Source organism: Camelus bactrianus, chromosome 8 (assembly GCF_048773025.1).
Source record: "Camelus bactrianus isolate YW-2024 breed Bactrian camel chromosome 8, ASM4877302v1, whole genome shotgun sequence".
NCBI classification, from domain to species: domain Eukaryota; kingdom Metazoa; phylum Chordata; class Mammalia; order Artiodactyla; family Camelidae; genus Camelus; species Camelus bactrianus.
The window spans coordinates 19932687-19954188 of NC_133546.1; the positions used below are offsets into that span (position 1 = coordinate 19932687).

At 39.7% G+C, this 21502-nt stretch overlaps 1 protein-coding gene across 12 annotated transcripts in view; it reads left to right on the plus strand.

Annotated features, from left to right (window-relative positions):
• The window catches only part of HIVEP2 (HIVEP zinc finger 2), a 179389-nt gene that overhangs the window by 25484 nt on the left and 132403 nt on the right, over positions 1 to 21502 (plus strand). For 5 of the 12 annotated variants that reach the window (XM_074368247.1, XM_074368252.1, XM_045524609.2 and 2 more), the window contains exon 2: positions 14778 to 14852. The exons of the other annotated variants lie outside the window; for them this stretch is intronic. The gene's annotated coding sequence lies outside the window, so the exon portion shown is untranslated. The remainder of the gene's footprint in view (positions 1 to 14777; positions 14853 to 21502) is intronic. 12 annotated transcript variants of the gene reach the window in all.

Sequence of the window (21502 nt, forward strand, 5' to 3'; positions counted from 1 at the left end):
GGCCTTATAATTTTTGAGAGTTATTTTTGCTTGTGTTTTTAAAGACCTAAAGTAAAAACAAATAGCAAATATCCTGGAATTAAGAAATCCAGTGTGAATGAGTAAAAATGTCCTTAAACTGGGTAGAATTGTGGGATAGATGGGTGACTTGGAGTTAACAAAGACATTTAAATCAAAGCAGAAGGATATGTTTTAGAACTAAAACAATCTGAATTGGATGACTTAAAAGTAAATTAACATGTAGGGAGTTATATACTACAAAGAAACATGAATGTGTTAACTACAGATATTTATATTTAAAAAAAATCTTCATGGGAGTGATTTAATCTGAGACTCTGGGCTCTCTCAGTTAAATTGCTTTTATGCCATCATCATTTTCTAAATGATTGGAACTTGTATGTGTCAGAGTTTGTTTTTACATTGCCTGGTCATGGGAAAAAACATTTATATAAGTTAAGGCTCTTTCATTCATTTATTTCATGTTGTATTTATAATATATGAACTTGTTAGTTCTCTAAAATTGAAAGAACATTGTGTTTATTGGTGAATAAGAAGTCCTTATAGAGTGCTCTATTTTTACAGCTGTGCTTCATGGTATCACGTTCCAAAGAGGTCAGCTGGGCATGACCTCATGGACATGAATCTTGGGGAGACAGTTCTGCAGCAGCCACAGGCCTGCAGCGTCGAAAGCCACTGCAGAATGTCCAGATGCTGTAGTTAGGAAGCGTCTAGTCTGTTAATGCTTTAGCAGGGTTTTGTTGTTGTTGTTGTTTTAGTAGCTTTTTTTAGTAGCATCTAAGTTCAAAACTGAATCCAAAGATAAGAGGACCCAGAAGGGTATAAGGGCCCAGGAGGTTGTTGCTAGTAGGAAGCAACCTTTGCATCCATGAAAAGTCTGGGTTCTGTTCTGGTTTTAACTCTGATTTGCTTAATAGAAAAAAATAAATAGATAAAGCAGAGGGGGTTGAAAGGAGACAGTTGAGAAGGGGTGTAGAGAGACTATCATGATAGTTCCATTTCAGCACTAACATTGTTGCAAAAATTATGGAAAAGCAGCATGGTTTTCAGAACGTGTGTGAAGCTATTTGAGAAACAGAATTTGTTCATCTGATGTGCTGTTTGTCTGATTATCTGGGGGATATTGCTTAGTGTTGTTCGTCCTTTGTACAATCATGTCTAAGGTTTGTGGCTGCTGTTGGGTACATATATCACTAGAAGTTATATATACTCCTCATTAAATAACATAAAATCTGAAATATTAACATTTCCTCATTATTTAGAAAAGATGTGTTACATTCTCTTTTATCGTCACTGTAAATGAGAATAAAATTTGTCAATTTGGAGTCCACATGCTCTCGTAGTTGTTGCCATCTGCTGTGTGTGGGTTTCATGTGGAAGTCATGCATGTGGTTTTGCTGGCTGGTGCTGCACCCTTCACAGCCCCATACCAAGATACGCACTCAGAAAATTTTGAGGAAAGTTTTTTAATAGAGCTGGGTGAGTAAGTGACTCTTTAATTTTGGTGATATAACATCAGTACTTTATTTTCCTGTTATTAGCATATTTCATTTTCATATCAAGTAGATTGATAATCTTGGAGAAGGAAGAATTAGTGATAAAATCAACAGTATATCACTTAGGAAACTGTTACTTAACTGTCACTTACTCATATGTGTACTATTAGAATAAGAGTAGGAAAGAAGTTATCAGCTAATTAGATTTGAAATTTTCAGTGACATAAATTAATAATTGTTTATGACTGCATAAGTATTAACAATACCACATTAGAAGAAATATGTTTAAAATCTAGTTTATCTAAACTATGGCCCATAATGTTTTTTGTATTTCCACTGTGTTAGAGTAGAAACTTTTGGGAAATTAAAAAATACCTTGTAATGGCCTATAATGAAAAAGCATGTGAAAAGGAATATATGTATATATACATACAGGTAGATAGAGAGATAGATGCAGAGAAACCAAACTTATTGTTACCAAAGGGGAAGAGGGTGGGTTAATTAGGAGTTTGGGACTAGCATATACAGACTACTATGTATAAAATAGGTAAACAACAAGTTCCTACTGTATAGCACAGGGAACTATATAACTATATTCAATATCTTGTAATAAACTATAATGGAAAAGAATATGAAGAAGAATATATAAATATGATAATTGAATCACTATGCTGTACACCAGAAATTAACACAACATTGTAAATTGACTATACTTCAATGAAAAATACTGTATGTAAAGAAAGAATTTGTATTACAGTATGATAGACAATTAAAATTGTTTGAGAAGCTATGTAGTAGCTTCTTTCAACACATATATTAGGTTTGCTTATCATTCATTAAATTATTTAACAAATATTTATTGAGTGTCTTTTATGTGCCAAAGCTAGAGATAGAGCAGGTACAAGAAAGTCATGGTTTCAGTCCTTGTAAGGGACACTCTTCCGTATTAATCTAGTAATCATACAGATATGTAATTATGCTTAAGTGCTGTGACAGAGGTGATTAAGTTGTGAGGAGAGAGGAGAATAGGGCAGCTTCATCTTTTCGGCAAAGTTCTGGAAGGATGAGTGTGTTAAGCCCAGAGTGACTGATGAGGAGACATTAACTAAGTGAAGGGAGTTGGCGAGTTCTGCAGGTGGACGGAGCAGCTTGCACACAGGCCCTGTGATGGGCGGGATTGTGGTTTCCATCAAAAAAGGGGGGCACACTGCTGTGGCTGGAGCGCCAAGAGCAAGGGAGGGGCTGCTGGGAGAGTTGGCAGGGCTGTTCCATGCAGAGTCTTGGTTGAGGATTTTGGTTTTTATCCTAAAATGAATGGAATGGAAAGCCATAGAAGTTATTTAAGCATGAAGATGAGAGGGTCAGATCTGCTTTTTGAATATTACTCCATCTGCTGGGGAACAAATTGGAGGGTGCCAGGAGTGGGTCTAGAACTAGTCCAGGGGCTATTGCAGTAATCTAGGGAGTGGATTGTTATACTGGATTAATCCATTACCATGGAGTGATAGAGGTGGAGAATGGAGAAAAGTGGGGAGATGTGAGAAATTTCCACTTGGAGAAACAGATAGCATTTGACGGTGGATTGGATAGGAAACAGCCCAGAATGATTTCTGTGTGTGGCCTGTGCCCCAGCGTGGGCAGAGTTGCCATTTATTGGCATGAGAAGAACCCTGTTTGTGGGAGTGGTGACTTTGGATTTGTCCCGTTTGAAGTGGCTTTGAATTATCCACATGGCGATGTCAAGTAGTTGGGTGAACATGCAGATCTAGGGGAGAGGATGGACTGGAGATGGAGATTTGGGAGCCATCAGCAGATAGATGGTAATTGAGCTGTGGTAGACGAGAGGATGTATGTGAGGATATTTAGTGTGAGAAGAAGAGAAGTCTTGGGGCTGAATCTTGAGAAACTGCCGCTTTTAAAGGCCTGAAATGAGGGAGTGAGTCCACCAAGAAGATCAGGAAAGGCTGACCAGAGAAGAAGGGAGTCCGGTGTCACAGTCTCTGAGGAGAGATGCTAGCTTTCCAGGGCTGCTGCGATGAAATAGCAGAAATCAATTTTCTCACGGTTCTTTCTATAAAGGGGATATTAGATGTTTTGTCCATTACAGGGAGTCTTTGGCATGAATAAAGCTGGGTCATACATTTAGTTGCTTTAGTCAACAGTTACTTACCGAGAACTTATTCTGTGCCAGGCACAGTGCCAAGGGCTGGGGATAAATCAGATTTTAATTAGGTATTTCACCATCCCTCCCAGCATCTCTGCATTAACCATTGTTCTAACACACAGTTTATGGGGAATGATAGGCAGATTCTATCTTGTGACTGCATCCAATTTCAGAGTCATACATTTAATAATAGTAACGAATAATAATTTTCATATCTTAGGGCCAAGCACTACTCTAAATACTTAATACTACATTAATAAATTTAATCTTTACCAAAACCCTACAAAGTAGGTTCTATAATATTTCACAGACATTAAGTTTCCATCACTGGTAAGATGGCATTGGATGTAGCTCTAAGAAAAAACAATAAAGCCTCCAATTAATTGAAACATGCTCTTTAAAAAAATATTTAAAATGAACTTTTTCAAAGTATAGTTTATACACAAGAAAGATGCTCTTGATGATAGTCTGGTTTCAGAAATGGTCGAAATATAAAAAAATGCATATGTCCTAGAATTGGTGGAGAGCTTAAATTTGAGGGCATATGGTGCCAGTAGTTGACAGATGAGGAAATGGAGGCTGGGAGAAGGTAAGTAGCTTGCTCAGGGTATTACACGGCTAGGCAGTGATGCCCGATCCTAATCTGGGGGCTTCAGCCGCCACGCTCCATCGCCTGTACAGTGACCGCAAAATCCCAGGGCCTTCCCGCGCCTTTGTTCTGATACTGAGAGCCTGGCCCTGTGTTTCCGGGCCCTGGTCTAACCAAGTTTAGGGGATGTTGTGGCGGAAAGTGTGTGCGCGGAGGTGCATTTGCTGCTGGTGATTTGACTAATCCAGCCTTTGGCAGGTGGGTCTTTTGGTTGACCACTTATTAACAATCTAAAATGTTAACAGTGAAGACAGGCCATACGAATGAGTAAAGGAGATGGGGGGTGGTGGGGTGGTGAAGGTGAGGTTGGGGCCAGAGTGGGTGACTTTCTTGTGGAAAATGATGCGTCTTACGCGGGTTTGAAGTTTCGCTTCCTCTGAAAGCCACCTCATCGCCCCCCTCCAGCCTTATCTCCAATCTCTCCGACTGTCATCACTTGTGCTCTCACTCCTTTGCCTGGTTTCGTTTCCTGTAAAGTTACCTTTCCTCTGGTCTAAGGTGGCCCCCTCCGTATCTCTAGCTTCCACAGCTTGTGGGAAAGTGTCCAGGAGCTTAGTTAAGAATGGGAGGCTGCATTAAAATTGACTAAATAAAACCCTGAGTGATGAGGTATGAATGTGATAACTTTTCTCTTAAAAAATTTTTTTTCCATCTTCACAGATGCGTATCAGTGTGCCCTGATGCATGGGTTTTCTTCCCTCTAACAGATTAAAAAAAAAGTTGGATATTGTTCATATGTTGAGTAATTTGAAACTATCCAAATGATAACGTGAAGGAAATGTACCTTTTTTTAGTGGTCCAGAAGAAGTTCTGAGCTTAAAAGAAGTTCTCATCTGAATTTGAAGGCTTGAGTTTTGAGAATGTTGTTATCACACGAGTAAGAATTAGATTGATACAAACTTTTTTGGAAAGTCTCTTCTAAGCTATGCTGTCCAACCCCCGTGGGTCACCGGCAGCCCTGGCTTTGTCCCTTTGCACAGTGGTTGGGGGCAGTCCCTGTAGGCAAGCAGATGACAGTGTTACAGGGTTGGCAATAGATTGCCCAGTGATCTTCTGATTTATGTCAGCTGAGGATATTTTCAGACCTACTCCTAAAAGAACTTTTTTTCCTTCTAAATGTGCAGCACAAGCAAGTTCCATCTAAGCAGTTACCCTTTAGTAATGATTACAAAACCTTATGCTTTAGACTCTTATTTCTCTTTCCTTTCATATCTATATTTTTGTTCTCTAGATTTCCCATTAGTAATATGTTCTACCTAGTAATATTTTAATTCAGAATGTACCTTGTATTTATGGAACCCTTACTGATCTGGGTTGTGAGCGTGTGCTCAAATGACTACGACACCACTGGTCTTGAGGAGCTAGCTGTCGGGGAGATGGATGTGCACACACCTGTCAAGCCAGGATGAAAACAGCCATGGAAAAAGAAGTATGCTGAGCAGAGGGGGTTAAGGGATTTCTGAGGAGGAAGCTATGAATTTCTGCTTGAGGGACTTGGACAGGCTTAGTGGAAGGGACCAAAGTTTAATCACGGTTGTAAGCGTACGTTTAGAACTAGATGTAAACGACAGCTGTTTCTATTGGGATCTGTAGTTGTGTTCTCAGAAGGAGTGCTACTCTAGAGCAGGGGCGTCCAGTTGAACTCTGCAGTGATGGGGATGCCCTATATCTGAACTGGTCGTATGGTAGCCACTAACCACATGTGGCTTTGGAGCCCTTGAAATGTGACTGGTGCACCTGAGGGACTAAATTTTTTTTTATTTTATTGAGTTATAGTCAGTTTACAATGTTGTGTCAATTTTCTGAGAGACTAAATTTTTGATTTTATTTAATGTTAATTTTAAATTTAAATGTTCACCTGTGGTCATCATATTGGACAGTATAGCTGGAGGAAAGATGTGTATCACTAACCCAGTATGATGATTTTGGGTGGTCATTTTGATCACAAATCAAAGAGACTTTGAGTATTTTTCTGCATAATTTGCCATAAATGCTATTGCTGCTGTAGCATCCATTAGAATACTAAACACAGTGGCTCTTCATTAAGAAATAATAAGTGGTTAGTTAATTGGTCAGCGACACCTCCTCCACACACACTCTCATGCATACATGTATCCTCATGTGTGGACATGCACGCACACACACACACACACATTCTTCCCCTGGCTTCTTGAAATGGAGGGGGGGGAATACAACATTTCTGAGTAGCTTGATGTTTTGAAGGACAGGTAAGAATGAATGATCCCTTGACTTCAGACAGTGTCAGGCTGTCCGGATAATCCCTGATGGAAAGAAAGGACCAGCCCTGCTCTACAAGAACTCTGGAAAGGGGTCTCAGATGAATCTTAATTTCCTCATCTATAAACTGGACATTACAATATCTCCTCTGTTTGCCTCAAAAGATAATATCTGTTTGTAAAAGCTCATTTTCAAGGAGGTTTTCCCAAGCCAATATCCGAGGTTTTTTATCCTGCATCCAGGCTTTCCTCTTTCTCTCCGTAGTACCAAAAGATACGATTTTTTAAAAAAAATTGAAGTATAGTTGATTTACAATGTTGTGTTAATTTCTGGTGTACAGCAGATTGGTTCAGTCACACATGTATACATTCCTTTTCATATTCTTTTTCAAGAGATATGATTATACAGATTTTCTTTTTGATCTTAAATGCCCTCTGGCAATCTTCACACCTCTTGAGAGACTCACATTTGAAAATCTCGCTTTTTCAATTCTGCCGCAGACTTGCTTTGGAAGTCTTCCTTTAGGAGTTCCTATGATAGTCCGCCCAGTCCTTGACTCAGCCCCTCTCTGTGTTTGTTTGCCCACCATCCATGAGACTCCAGTTGGGCAGCCATCCCCTCCTCCTGAGCACTGAGTGTGTATATTTAAAAGGCCTTTTCATTTGTCTATATTTAGTCTTCCTGGTTAGAATGGAAGCTTCCTGGTCAGCAGCAGCCTTTAAACTTTATTTTTTAAACTTTTTCAACTTAATTTTCTCCAGTGCTTTGCAGAGGGTGGCACTCAATAAATGTTAGAGACGGATAGTGAAATAGAGGACACGGGTCTTTAGGGCTCAGCCTGACATCTTCAATAAGCACTCTTTGATTATTTGGATCAGCGGTTTCAAGCTTTAGCATGCTCACTGGACTCCTGCGGTGCTTTTAAAAAGTTCAAGTTCTTATGCTCTATAAATATGAGTCACTAGATCTGAGGAGGTGCAGAGGAAACCTGAATTTTAAGAAGCAGATCAGGTAATTCTGATGCAGGTGATTTGAGCACTACTCTTTGAGAAACAGTGGTCTGTATATTATGATACCATTGCTACGTACTTTCCTTAAAGAAACCTTTTCTGACAGCAGGGGTATTTCTTTTGAGCAGAAGCGTGGGGCTTTTATGTTTTTGTATTTTTTTTTTCCAGAAGGGGATGGGAGAAGAGGTGGGAAATTTTGTGGGTAGAACATTTGTTAACTGTCTTCCAATGTATGCCTGGGTCAATGAGATAATAGAAATATCGCATCAGAAAGAATGCAAGAATTTCATCAAACCACAATGATACAAAGCTCTTATTAAGGCATCACTCAGAGATTGTTTTGTCCTTATTTTAGTCTCGGTTTTTACTGGCTCGATGATGTAAACTTCTAGAGATGATTAGGAGCTATGCATTAGATGGAAGGAGAAGAGTGTTGGTGGTAAAGGATGGCACATTGATTGCAAAAGTGATAGCTGACAGCCTGAAAGTGAAGAAGGAAATAGACAAACTGTAGAAATCAGACGTAAGATCTTAAAAAGGCACAAAACATAGGCCTACAGGCAAGCTGAAGAGTGGAGGAGTAAGCAAGGGCATGCATCTCAGTGGCTTAAGGAGACATTACTGTTACTCCAGTTTACAGTAACTATTTGTTGTTAATCTTTCTTCTTAGAATCTAACTTCTACCAGGGCTGAGACCATGCTTGTCCCATCTGGTAGTGTGTTTCCTGTGTTTAATGTACTCCTTGTCTTATAGGAGAGGCTCTTGTATACAGAAGTGTGTGTGTGTGTGTGTGTGTGTGTGTGCATACGTTCATGTATATATTTATAAATATAAATAAGTAGGTTTACTATAGTAATCTATGTTCCTGATAATGACCCTGAAAATTTTCCTTTTAGATAATATTTTAGAAAACTAACCTTTTTAGATACATATTTAAAAAAAAAATCTCAAAAAATTTTTGGTGTGTGAAGGCTTATTCTACATGCTTAGTATGTAATTCATTCCCCAGCTCTGTACTCTTTAATATTGTTGTCCTGTCTTCTGCCTTGTTTATATTTACACGGTCTTAAAATGCGTGGGGTTTATTTTTCAGATTATAAATGCTCATTTATATAGATGTATACTAAAATATTTTGGATTATCAACCAGTATGTATCTGTATGTAGCAATTTGCAGGTCTCTCATTCTACGTAGCTAATGCTGAATCATATTTTATATGGCTAACCATCCTTTGATATATCATAATTGTTTCCTTGGAGCATGATACATCTATCAAAATAGACATTTTAGCATGCATTCTAATTATGAAAATGCATATTATGTGCTAGGCAGACACATGGGCTCTGTATAGTAGAGAAAATCTTATTTAGATCCCTGAAATGATAAACCTGCTCTCCAGGTGTTCACATTTATGTTCTTTAAACCTTTTCTTTAGTAGATTTTTGTTAACTGAAAAAGGAAAATTATTTTTTGATATTGTATGAAACAGGTTAAATTGTGCTTGGTTACTCTGTACTTGGTTTCAAAACTGTGTCTTTGGTTGTGCAGAATTTGGAATTCACTTTCTAGGAAGCTTGAGTCTTACTGGAGGGGGGAAAAGGTGAAGAGGAAGTCCTCTTTTTCCACAAGTACACGTTTGGTCTCAGGCAAAATCTTGAAATAAAGAAAGGTGTGTGTTTGACCATGACATCCTACCTAAGTGCACTCTCTCCAAACCAGTGGGCCTGAAGGCATCAGGTTATCAAAATTCAGTCCTACGTCTCCCATCGCTATGTTCCTTTCCAGTCTACACAACTCCCTCTAACTTTTCTAGTTCCTGAATCCTCTGTTTCCATCCCAACCGGAAGTCCAGCAAACAGCTATTTAGGTACTGTCCTGATTTGGGCAATGGGCTTGGAACTGTTTAGAAAGAAAGGCGAATCCAATGCCATCTACATTCTCAGGGAGTATACATACAATCTAGTATTGATTATAAGACATCATAACTAACTTATTATTATACTAGAAGACAGAACATGCATACAAGAGGCATAAACCAGTGAAATGAAAGTTCAAAGAAAAAGATTACAACCAGGAAAGATTTTATGGAAGACAGGGGCTTTGAAGAATGGTTAGCATCTTTGGAAGCAGAGATGGAGTTGGGAGATGGCATTCCAGGTGGAGAGAATGTGGCAGATGTAAGTAGGAGCACCCCATATGGCTGCCTGAGAATTGATTATTACCAAGCTTTGGAGAGCACCATTCACATAGACTGTGGTATAAATGGTGCCTCCTGTAGTTGTTCAGCATAATGGCCATGAGTGAAAGCCAGGAGGCAAGAAATGTGCAAGGAGAGGATTAAAGGGTCAGAGGGCGTATAGCCTGGACCATATTGTGATGGGTCTTGAATGAAAGAGTGAAGTTGTTTTACCCCTTTGCTGTGAGCTAAAAGGCCTTAAAACCCTTTCAAATGCCGAGGTTCTGTGATTTCTCTGATTCAGTTGGTAAGAGGAGCTGAGGAAGATTTTTGAGCAATGGAGTGGCTTGAAATTTCAGAAGATGAACATATAGAAAGAGTGAAACAAATTGAGAAGTTACCAGATCTCAGATGTGTATAATGTGGTTCTGCGTCTGCCATCTCAGTGAGGCTGGGGTCCTGCATCACACTGGTGGTGAGGGGTCATAAGACTAGTCCCAAACCGGCCCACCCGCACGTGGATACCATCTTTCCTTCTTCTGTCTCACACTGACTTCATTTCTTTGATCCCTCATTTGGCATCCTTGTTAATAAGCTTGGCTAGACTTTGAACTTTAGTCTTTCTTTCACCGTTTATGTCTTGCCTCTCTGTATATCACGTACTCTCTGCCTGCACTTTTGGAGACAGACCTTTCTGAGTTGGTCCTGGGTTTGGACTTGATCCTGTGAACTGCCTTAGTGGGCAGCCTGTTGCTCACAGCTGTTCGTTTCTCGGTTTTGATTCCCTTCTTTAGCTCCAGCTCCATGAATCAGGATCCCAAGAAGGAGGCCTGTTATCAGGCTACCGCAATAGGATAGGGGCAGAGTCATCAGGCTCAAACTACAGGAGTGAAAATGGAAATTCATTCATTCACTCATCAAATGTGTATTGAGTTCTGTGGAGGGTGAGCACCGACTTTGTGTGGTTTCCCTGGCTGGTCCGGCTTTCATTCCTTTGACCCTTCCTCCCTTCCAATGGTCTCAGAAGTTTAAGATTTTTTTTCACAACAGCTGAGTCTCTCTGGGAGTATCAGCAAGACCTCTGGGAGTGTTAGAAGGCGACAACACAGGGACAGCGGCAGCTGGTTTTATTTTTGGTTTTCCTCAGTCAGGTGTTTGTAAGTTGAGAACTGCCTGTATTCAAACAACGTGATTTGGTAGCGTGTCATGAATTCCCGTAGAAATAATGGATGTGGTACAGTTAAAAGGATAACAATGAAACATCCCTAACATCACAAGCTAGGTAGTAAACGTTTAGAGACCTGGCGTGGATTAATGGCTCAGGGGACATGGATATGCTACGGATCATTCATAGTCTCATTTTGTGTAAAGTTTGAGCCTTGCTTTGGGTACAGAGATCCGGCCGTTGGTGAATTTGCCTGGGGAGTAGTATTGTCTCATGGTAGGTACTGGTTGATGCATTTGGGAAATTTTATTTTGGAACTCATTAGATTACTGCATTTATTTGTTCTTGTCAAGTGTTTAATTTTTACCCCACATGCAATATTATATCATTTATCAGTAAAAGACAGAACTATCTGATCACATTTTACAATCAATCTGATTTTTGATTTTTCCCTATATACTCCTGATCTTCGCTCATATTCACACATTTGAAATAGTTATAATCATGATACTGACATAGCCCTTATTTTCAAAAGCAAATTTTCATAAACACTTTCCATTTTACTCATTTCAGTACTCTAATTTTAATGGTCATATGATTTTATTTTAATGGTCATATGATTTTATTTTAATGGTCACAGTTTTAAAATTTCCTTATTTTTGAATATACCATTTTTCTCCTGTGAGATTGTTTATCAAAGGGTTTGAATATTTTTATTATTCATGGTCCCTATCTTTCAGATCACTTTCCATTTTTATCATAGCTGTGCCAAAGTAAAAATCTTCCTTGCATTGTTTTGATTTGTATTTCTTTAATCATTCGTGAGGTTTCTTTATTAATTATATTTCTCTTTCTGAATTGGCTTGTCATGTTTTCTAGTTTATTTCCTGGTTATTTTTGAGAAATAAATTTCTATGAGCTCTTTATATATTATAAATATTAATTTTTGTTGCTTATACTTGGTTCTAATATTTCTCAATGTGGTTTAATTTTGTTTTGTTATTTTGTACGTTTGATAATTTTAGCTTAGTTTTATCTGGTTTGTCTGTTCTGATTAGTTTTTGACGGAAGTGCTTTCAAAGTTATTTAAAAGTTATTGTCAAAAAGGTGCAGTTCTCTGCTTATCACTGTTCTTGTTGCTCCTTGGTCTACCGTCAGGTGGATTGGATTCTTACAGACATGTGTATTCTGGAAACATGGAATGTTCAAGCTCGAGGGAAATTTTCAGCTTGTATTTTTAATATTTAGAGAATCTAACAAATATTTGTTGTATCTACAGATAAATGTAGATTTACAAAGAGAGTTTAGAATGTAGGTGCAAATTACATTTAAGACCTGAGTACAGTGAAGCTGACTGGTAAATTAAGAAATGTATTTAACAAAAAAAATTTATAACACTTTAAAAACTCTATGTTTGGAAATCCATTTTTTCCATGTGTTTTTGAGCATTTATGACACTGCTTCCGAGTGTCTTACTTTTAAAATTTAAATATAATTTCAGAAATGTGGCATCAAATCATTGGTCATTTGCAAAAATCACTTTAGCGGCCTCTTATTGATTGTATAAAATGGGCCTTGCGGTTGATTTTCTTCTTCTTCTGAGGCTCAGATTCTATTTGGTACCTGGGATATACTTTTGGAATTTATAAAGCGTAATAGCATTTTCTTTTTATTGGTTTGATTGATCTTACAATCATTTAAAAGTAACCTTAGTTATCTGATAAATATTTAATTAATTGGTAGAAGCTGAACAGTATATTTCTCAACTGATTTACAGACTGGGGTTCAAGATCTCTTCCAGTATTTCCAACAGGGAAGACGAATTTCCAAAGCTAATGAAAGGTGGTTTCCTTTAAGTAATTAATTTTAGAAGATACTTTTGATAAATTGTTTTATCAAAAGTATTATACAATAAATGGGCAAACAAAACTATCAAAACAGTAATTAAGTTGGTTTTAATAAATCAAAGAAAAGGAGGAGAAGTCAAGCCAGTTGTGTGCTTATGGCATATTGGCCCATTCTTATCCTGGGTCAATAGATATGAAAACCACAGTTTGCTTATGGTTACTTGCTGATGGTTAACTGATAAAAAACTGGTGTGAGATGTAGAATTGGACCGATTCAATTAGAAAGGCTAAGAATGAAGTTTGGGGCAAGTTAGGTGAAGTATTGTGTTTTGTTTCAGAATTTCTTTTATTTGCTCTTGAAGAGAAGCCCCTGAGCCTGTAAAGTATTATTATTGTTGTCACTAAGTGGCATAGAAGAGAGATTTAACTTAGTAAATAATCGTTTAAATTATACATTCAATCAACAGCAAGGGCAGATCTATTGAAAGTGTTTTTTTGGCCTGAAAAAAAAATTATACTTTCTCATCATCGTTTGAATTGTATTCAGTGGATGATTACAGCATTTGTTGGGAGTATAGTGTTTGTGGGTCAGTGGCCCAAAGTCTTAAATCTTGTGCCTGGGGGACGTATTGTACAATAGTAATTCTGTAAATTGTTTACAATAAAGGGGGAGACACTAGAGAAAAATCTATCTGTGTAGTGCTCTTGGTTTTACAACAAGGGAATACTGTTAAAGTTCCAAAGTAGCTTCAGTAGCTCAGTAGTTGAGATATTCCATCCCTTCTCCCCCCTCTCCAACATCCTGTTTCATCACAAATATTTGTCATTTTATTCATCGGTTCTCCACCCGCCTTGTGGGCTGTTGTGGTTGCTGTCACCCAGCCAGGAAGCTGGGGAATGCCTATCCACAAGCAGCATGGGGCGTCTGGCGAGGGTGCTCACCGGGTCCTGTAACTGGCCAACATTGAACTGCTGTGCCATTGAAATCAATGTAGAATCAGCCTATTTAAATAATTGTCAGAATCACCAATAACAGGCACGGTGTTGGTAGTCATAGTGAAAATATGCATACTATTTGTGGTTAAGAAAAAAACTAAAGTTACAGCGTTTGGAGATGTCATTCTGAAGTGCTATGGAAGCATTAAAATCAAAGAAAAAGAAAAATTATGATTTAAACAAAATTGCTACCTAAAAAGGCTAGTCTGTTTGAGTGCTTGGTTAACAGTTTTAAAGAACTGTCTGGTTTTCCTGAAAAGTTTGTTTAGTATTAATTGGCTCTTGACTTGTAAAATATTTAATACAATCTAATACAAAATATAATGTGATATATAACATAACATACCATAACATAGCATACCGTGGCATACTCCACTTGTTTCAGAAGGGATGGATATTTTTGAAGAGTGTTGGCCAGGCATTTTGTAGACTGGAGTTACCGGTTTAGGGGAAGTAAGTCCACAGAAGGTTCCCTTCTTGTTGAGTTGAATTACGGGGTGTGTCCTATCAACGTAACTGATCATTGGTGGTGTTAACCTTGATCACTTGGTTATGGTAGAGTCTGCTAGGTTTTTCTACAGTAAAGTTACTATTTTTCTCTTTCCACATTCTCTTCTCTGGACGTCAGCCCACACTTAAGGGGAGAATAATTAAGCTTTACCCCTTGGAGGGAGAGAGTCTCTTTTATTTATTTATTTTGGTATGGATGCAGGGATATTTATTTTATCTTTTGGGTCATCATTGAGTGCCAGTCACTCTTTATTTTGTTGCTCAAAAGCTTGTTTTAAATTTTTAAAATTTTATTTTGCTCAGCCATCCGGTGTTATGCGTAGCTTGGTGCTGCGTGCATCACCCAGCTTTTTGGCCTCTCCCACCTCCACATGTTTACATTCTTTCTTCAAACCAATCAATTCCGTTTGGCTGCTCTGGTTAGCACTTCTGGTCATTTTCGTAGTCAAGTCTTAATGTAATGCTCTGCGGGAGGAGAAGTCGTAATACAAAACTTCTTGTCAGCAGATTGGCGAACTTACCTGAGAAACTGAGACTCAAGATTGTGAGCATGTGTGACTAGGACCGAAAGCAGATTTCCAGGTAGGAAATCAAAATCATTTTCTTTAACTCCTTTGCACTTGATTTTGTAGAAGGCAAATCATCATTTTCTTACAAAATGCAAAGTCCCAAAGGAGGGTTGGCATAAATATTGAAGTTGCATTAGCAAATCATGTTGTGTTCCATTGTTAAGTCTTTTTTTTTTCAAGATTCTTGTATTTGATTTTTAAACAATAAAGTAACAGCTGAGCTTTGACATGAAACCCAAGTGGAACTTGCAGAAGTCTATCTATATTTGCAAAAGTATTATAGATATGATTTTGATTGCTGAGGCCTATTTGAAGAGTACCTATCGGAGTGTAAATAACGTTCAGATTTATTCTGAGAAAAGAGATACTGGTTACAGGATGCTTTCTGTGTTTCACAGGGTATTTACTAAATATGAATTGATTTCTATTGTGTGTTTCTCATCGACTCCCCTCAGGTGAGAGATAAGGTCATAAACTCTGTTAGAAGGGAGGGGCTCAGGGAGAGGAAGCTCGCAGATCACGTGTGTGCCCCAGTTTCTGCATAGTGATATTACAAAAACAAGACTCAGTTTGCCAGCAGCTTCCATGGTGGCAGGCTTACAAAGGGCAAGTTAAAAAAAAAAAATAGAGTTCATGCGAATGTGAAGACAAGCAACAGAAAATCTGGAATGCACCTGGAGTTAACGTGCGATTCTTACCTCTGCTGTTGGAAGTATAAAAGCAGCGTGATCCCCCATCTAAACTACAGAGATTTCAGCTCCATGGCAACGTGAAGAACCTATTCTGACAGAGGGTGTGTACACAAATGCGCTCAAAGCACGGGGTAGGGAGTGAGTTTGGGGTTGGGGCGGGTGTGGAGAACCAACCCTCCAAGGCTTGCCCACGCACTTTTATGTGTGTATTATAATAAGGCCTTTGTGCAAGGAGGCCAGATAGAAGTTCATGTCAGCTGCCCTCTGGGTCTTGTACGTGATCGCGCTGCCATCACCCACCTCCCTTCTCTCTTCAGAAAGGAAGCAAGAAAAGGCAATCAAAGAATGCTGCTGCGAGGAAGATGCTCCTCCCCCATACTCTTTTAGGAATGTCAACACAGTTACTGCTTTTCTGTGTGTCTCTCGGAGTATTTGGCTGCCTCTGTCCACTGTCTTTTTCTAGGAGAGCCTTTGAATTGCAGTCTTCACGTAGCGTGGGGGCTTGTGAAAGCTGTAATCAGCTTCCTCCTTTGTGGGGAGGAGTGCTTTCTGGCGGTCAGCTGGGGTTCTGCCTTCTGCTCCAGGACCCGGGGGTGGTGTGGAGCGATTGGTGAATTAAGTATTCCTGCCCACAGTTACTTGGCCTCAGTCTCAGCTCTGGAACTCCGAGTCCCTTCTCTCACTTGTGCTTCACAGCCACGCTCATCTCCATCAGCACCCCCAGCCCTTTGGTTAGTCTCTTCACTTTGAAGAGATAACTTCACAACCCGGCTATTTAGTGTTTGTCCATGTCCCTGTCCTGCCTTTTGGAAATGATAGAACAATCTGGAAAATATTTATTTTTGCTGCACTTCAGTTTAGCTGATCCACGGGGTAAATCAGATGTTCTGCTGCATCTTGGTCAGCTCTGAGAATAACCTCTAGTACGTCTTAGACTGTTTTTGTACCACCTAAGATTTGAGGCTGAACTTGGTTATTACACTAGGTTCAGAGGTTAGGGATCCAAGAAATGCCCCCTTCAATACAGATCTTTACACTTTACCTTTTAGTCCTGAACATAATTCCTGCCCAGCATCGTGATTGGCCCTCGTGGTGGGAGGAAATTATTGCTGAGAAGCCAGAGGCTCTTATGTGCCCAAAGATACGACAGCTTAATGTTTTCAACTTACGCTTAGGGCTGCACTCATCATTTCTTCACACGAAGAAATGATCCATTTACCCCATTGTTTCTGCTTGGAACATTCTTTTTGGCTTTACTCTTAAACATAAATAATCTGCAACTAAGATGACATATAGCCACATACCATCAGTTTCATTTGTTAATTAACTTATTCCACTATTTTTGACTTATTTTTATGTGGTATCCTGATCGTGCAGACAAGAGCAGGCACGTGTCTGCCAGTGAGGAGCTAGTGATCTAGAAGTAAAGTGCGGACTGCAAAATATTGCAGTCCTTTGTGGAACGGGCTGTAGGAGAAGATGCATGGAGCCTCGCTGTGCCATGAAAGGGAACTGGCCAGCTCTGCTGGAGGGGTTTGACAGAGGAGTAAATGCTTGAGCTGCGACTTGCAAGCTAAGTTGCAGTTTGCCTAGTAGACAGCACGAGGAAAGGCGTTCCGGGAACACAGAGCCCTGGCATGGAAAGGCCCAAAGACTTAAAACCCACAAGTAGATCTTCATGTGGCTGGATTACAGGATATAGAGAGGGAAGGAGTGGACCTCACTAGGGAATGATCTGGAATGCTTGGCAGGGACCAGGTCAAGGAGGGTTTGGCATGCTGGTATGTTGGGGATTTCTCCTGTAGGCAAGGAAGAGAAACATGTTGAGATTTGCATTTTACCAGGAGTTCTCAGGCAGCATCATGAGAGTGATTAAGAGGGACCCAAGCCTGGACTGGGAGACTTGGTTTGTAGACAGTTATAGTCATCTTCAAAAGAAAAAACCAGAGGCCTGAATTCATGCTAGGATATTCAGAATAGTGAGCACAGGATGGATTTTCAAGCTTAGGAAACAGCCCTAGTGACTGAGTCAGTGTGACGGATGAGGGAAAGAGAAGGCGGTTCTCAGGAGTCTAGCGGGACGACAAGGTGCATAGTGGTGACGGTGCCCAGGATGAGAGAGACAGGAAGATGAGCAGGCCTTTGAGAAAAGCAATGACCTACGTTTTGGATGATCATGTGTGGTCTGTGGAAGGGTCACTGGTTTGGGGATCAGAAGGAACCTGAGTTTCAATTCTACTTGTCCCCTGTGTGGTTTGAGGTAAGTTACTTAACCTCAATCTGGAGTCGTTAGTTTCTTGGTCTCTTAAGTGGAGGTAGTAGTCACTGGCTGGAAGCCCACTGGTGAGGGACAAAGGATCGTCTGCGTAAAGCTTATGACTCAAAGCCAGTTCTCAAATAATAGCAGATTATCATCACTGCTGCATTCTGTAGGCAGATCTCAAAACCTGTCCCCCGGTGGGGAGGCTAAAAATGCAGGCTTCGGAGTCAAGAGCATATGAACGAACAGGACTTATCAGCGGGGCTGAGGAAGCATGTCTGTTTGTGGGTCTAGAATCATCTGTTGAGAGCTGGTGTGTACCACGTTCTGCGCAAGAAGGAAGGAAGCCAAGGTGAAAAACACTTGGTCTCTGGCTTCAGGGATCTTAGAGTCTATAAGGGTGACACACAGAAGGAAATCAAGAGGGTTTTGAGTAAGAAGAGGACCTGGGGCAAATCAATGTACCCAGATTTTTTAAAATTGTGTAATATACCATATATTCATAAAAGGACACCAACAGTTTGATGAATTTTCCCAAACTAAACAGCAGATGAAAAACACAGGACGTTATCAGCATTCCAAGAGCAATTCTCTTGCCCTTTCCCAGCTACTCTATGACTTTAAATGCCATGGAGGTTTTGCCAATTTTTATACTTTCATGTATGGAATCACACCCTACGCTGTGTTCTCTTTTGTTTCTGGCTTCTTTCACTTACCAATACGTTAGCAAGATTCATTCATGTTTTTGCACATAATAATCATTCAGTCTTGTTGTATAGAATCTCTTTGTATGAATTTACAACAATTTATTCATTCTACCGATGATGAATTGGGTTTTGTTTTTGGCTATTACAAATGATGCTCCTGTGAATGTTATAGTACGTATCTGTTGGGTGTATACCCAGGGGTGGAGTTGCTGGATCTGAGGGCTTACACCTGTCAGTGTTGCTGGTTAACAGCCGCACACTTTTTCAAAGTGTATGTGCCGATTTACACTCCTTTCAACAGTGCCCAAGGGTCCTCACTGCCCCTACTCTGCTGTGGTATTTTCATCTTGCTTATTTTGACCAAGCTGGTGGTTATTTAGTGGTGTAGTCTTGTAGTTTTCATTTTCAGTTCTCTGATGATGAGTGAAGTCGAGCCCCTTTTCATCTCTTCTGGCTATTTTTTGCTCTCTTTTACACAGCGCCTGTTGAAATATTTTGTTCCCTTTTTTATTGGGCTTTCTGCCTTTTTGAAGAATTAGTATTAAGCAATGAGAATTATTTGTTAAGGGCCTACCAAGGATTATTCTAGCACTGAAGTCAGAGGAGAGGACAATATTATAGTCATACTTTTGCCCTCATTGTCTTGACTACTCTTTCCAAAAGCTTGGCTGTGCCTGGGAGGAGTGAGGTGATAGACAGATAGCACTGGGACCCATAGAGTATTTTTATATAGATGTGAACCTATTGATGTGTGTGGCCAAGAGGGAGCCACTGGAGAGACAAAGGGGGCTGAGAAAAGGAACAGATGATCACTGATTGAGCAGAATCCTGGAGCAGTTGGTGTGCTCCCAACTCTAGAAAGGGCTAATTGGGGCAGAAGGGGGGGAGGGTAGGGAGGTGTGTTAATAATTAGTTTATGGATAGAAACTCTACATGGAGGAAATGTTTCCTTGAAAATCTTTATTTCATTTCATTTCATTTCATTTATAGCTTTTGTTAAGAAGAAGGCAAAGTCATTTGTCTGTAAATACTGAATAATATTGAAGAAAGTAGGGAACGCTTGGAGTTGCCTGTAGAAGCGCGATCATGAGGTGGTAACACTCACCTGGTCTGCAGAGGGCTCAGCAGAAGTAGCTCTGCCTCTGGAGTAGTTGATGTTCCTGATCTGAGACGGTGATATAGGACTCGCAGGGGGAGTGGTCCAGAATAGGTTTTTGAGATGAATACACTGAAGGAATAGGGTGACGAAAAATGCTGGCAAGGACAAGGGGGAGGTGGTTCCCAGTGGGATCCGGACAGGATAGTGAAAGGTGGGGGAGGAGGAGAGGAAGGAGCTGGAGGAAGAGAGATAGGACAAGAGGAAGAGGTTCTGAACTATTGGAAGGGAGGGCTTGAGGAACTGGATGTCTCTGTGAGGCTGGAAAACAATAGCGCTGGAATGTGACAAGGTAGGTGATGTGACGAGATTGACTAGAGAAGCCTGTCGTATTGACCCCAGTGGATCTGACTTCCCTGTGAGGTGCTGTGGAAAATGATCACACTTAGGCAAAGAACCTCTCAAACAAGGTCATGTTTCGAGTTTTAGCTTATCTTCTGCATTATTAGGCAATAAGTATTTTTCATTAAATGAAGACTTCTGAAGAAGTTCTGTTTGAGTATTTTCCCCTTATATCAGCCATTGGTTCTTAGTTCAGTAAAGTTGATTTTAGATCATGAGGGTAGATACAGGGACACAAATGGTCAGGCTTTACACTTAAGTAAAATGCTGAAAGGGAAGATGTGGTGCACAGCAAACTCTGCTCAGACAGAGTGGGTGCGTCCCTGTGAGCAAGGACATTGGGCGCCTTCATTTGGCCCATCTGGAGTCCTCATCTGATCCAACACTAATTTGTCGTATTTCCTCATTGCTCCACATAGACATAAATAATAAAGTGTGCTAAAATCTTTGCTTTAAATTTAGTACATAACGTGCATATTGTGTGAGGCTCTCAACCGAAGCCTAGAGAGTGAAGTTTACATTTTTCCTAAAATCAGCAAATACACATTGCTTAATGAAAATAGGCTTCAATAGTAGAACTGAACAAAGGAATTGGCAGATTGAAAATCCTATGGTGTATCCCAGTCTGGGTGCAATGCACCAGGGCAGCTTGCTGAAAATGTAGATTTGGGGGCCCATCCTTGAAGGTAATGATGTGGGGAATCTGTAGACTCAACTTCGAGAAGCCTGCAGAAGGACTTCTAATTTTGGAAGATCGCGACAGGACTGGGCACCACCCTAAGTCACCGTGACAAAGAAACAAAATAAACAACAAGAAAGGGAAAATAGAAAAGAAAAAATTGAGGAGGCAAGAAGATTGATGAGAGTAAGAAAAGAGAAAAGAATTTAAGTCCTGAAGAAACCCCTCAACACATTTCTGTGTTTTAAAAGGCAAATTTCAAAGGATACTAGGTAGAATCATGATGATTTTAAGATTTCAAGTGAAAGACAGTGTGAAGTATGCAAGATTGTATGGTAAAAGTACCTTTGTCCACAAAGAGTTAAACTGGTTATAAATTGAAACTTCAAGTATTAAAATTAAAATGTAGTTTTATTTTTCCAACAACCTTTTAAATTGATGTGATGGGCATATTACTTGGGATAAGCTTTGCTCATAGAACAGGGATTGTTATTATAAACAATTAGATTGGATAATTTTGTTTTTCACCTGAATGTCAGGTTGTGCCAGTGAGTTATTAAGGCATACGTCAATCTCTAAGATGATTAGCACTGCTGTTTAGGATTGTTGTAAAGATTAAATGAGATCTCAACTCTGTATGCCAGAGCCCCTGGGTTCAAATCATTGCTCTGCCACTAACTGGCTCTGTATCCTTGGGCAAGTTAACGTGGCTTCGTTTCTTCATCTGTAACATAGGATAATAACAGTGCCCACCTGCAGAATTATTGCCGGGAATAAATAAATAAGTAAATGTAAAGCATTTGGAACAGTGCAAGGCACATGGTAGA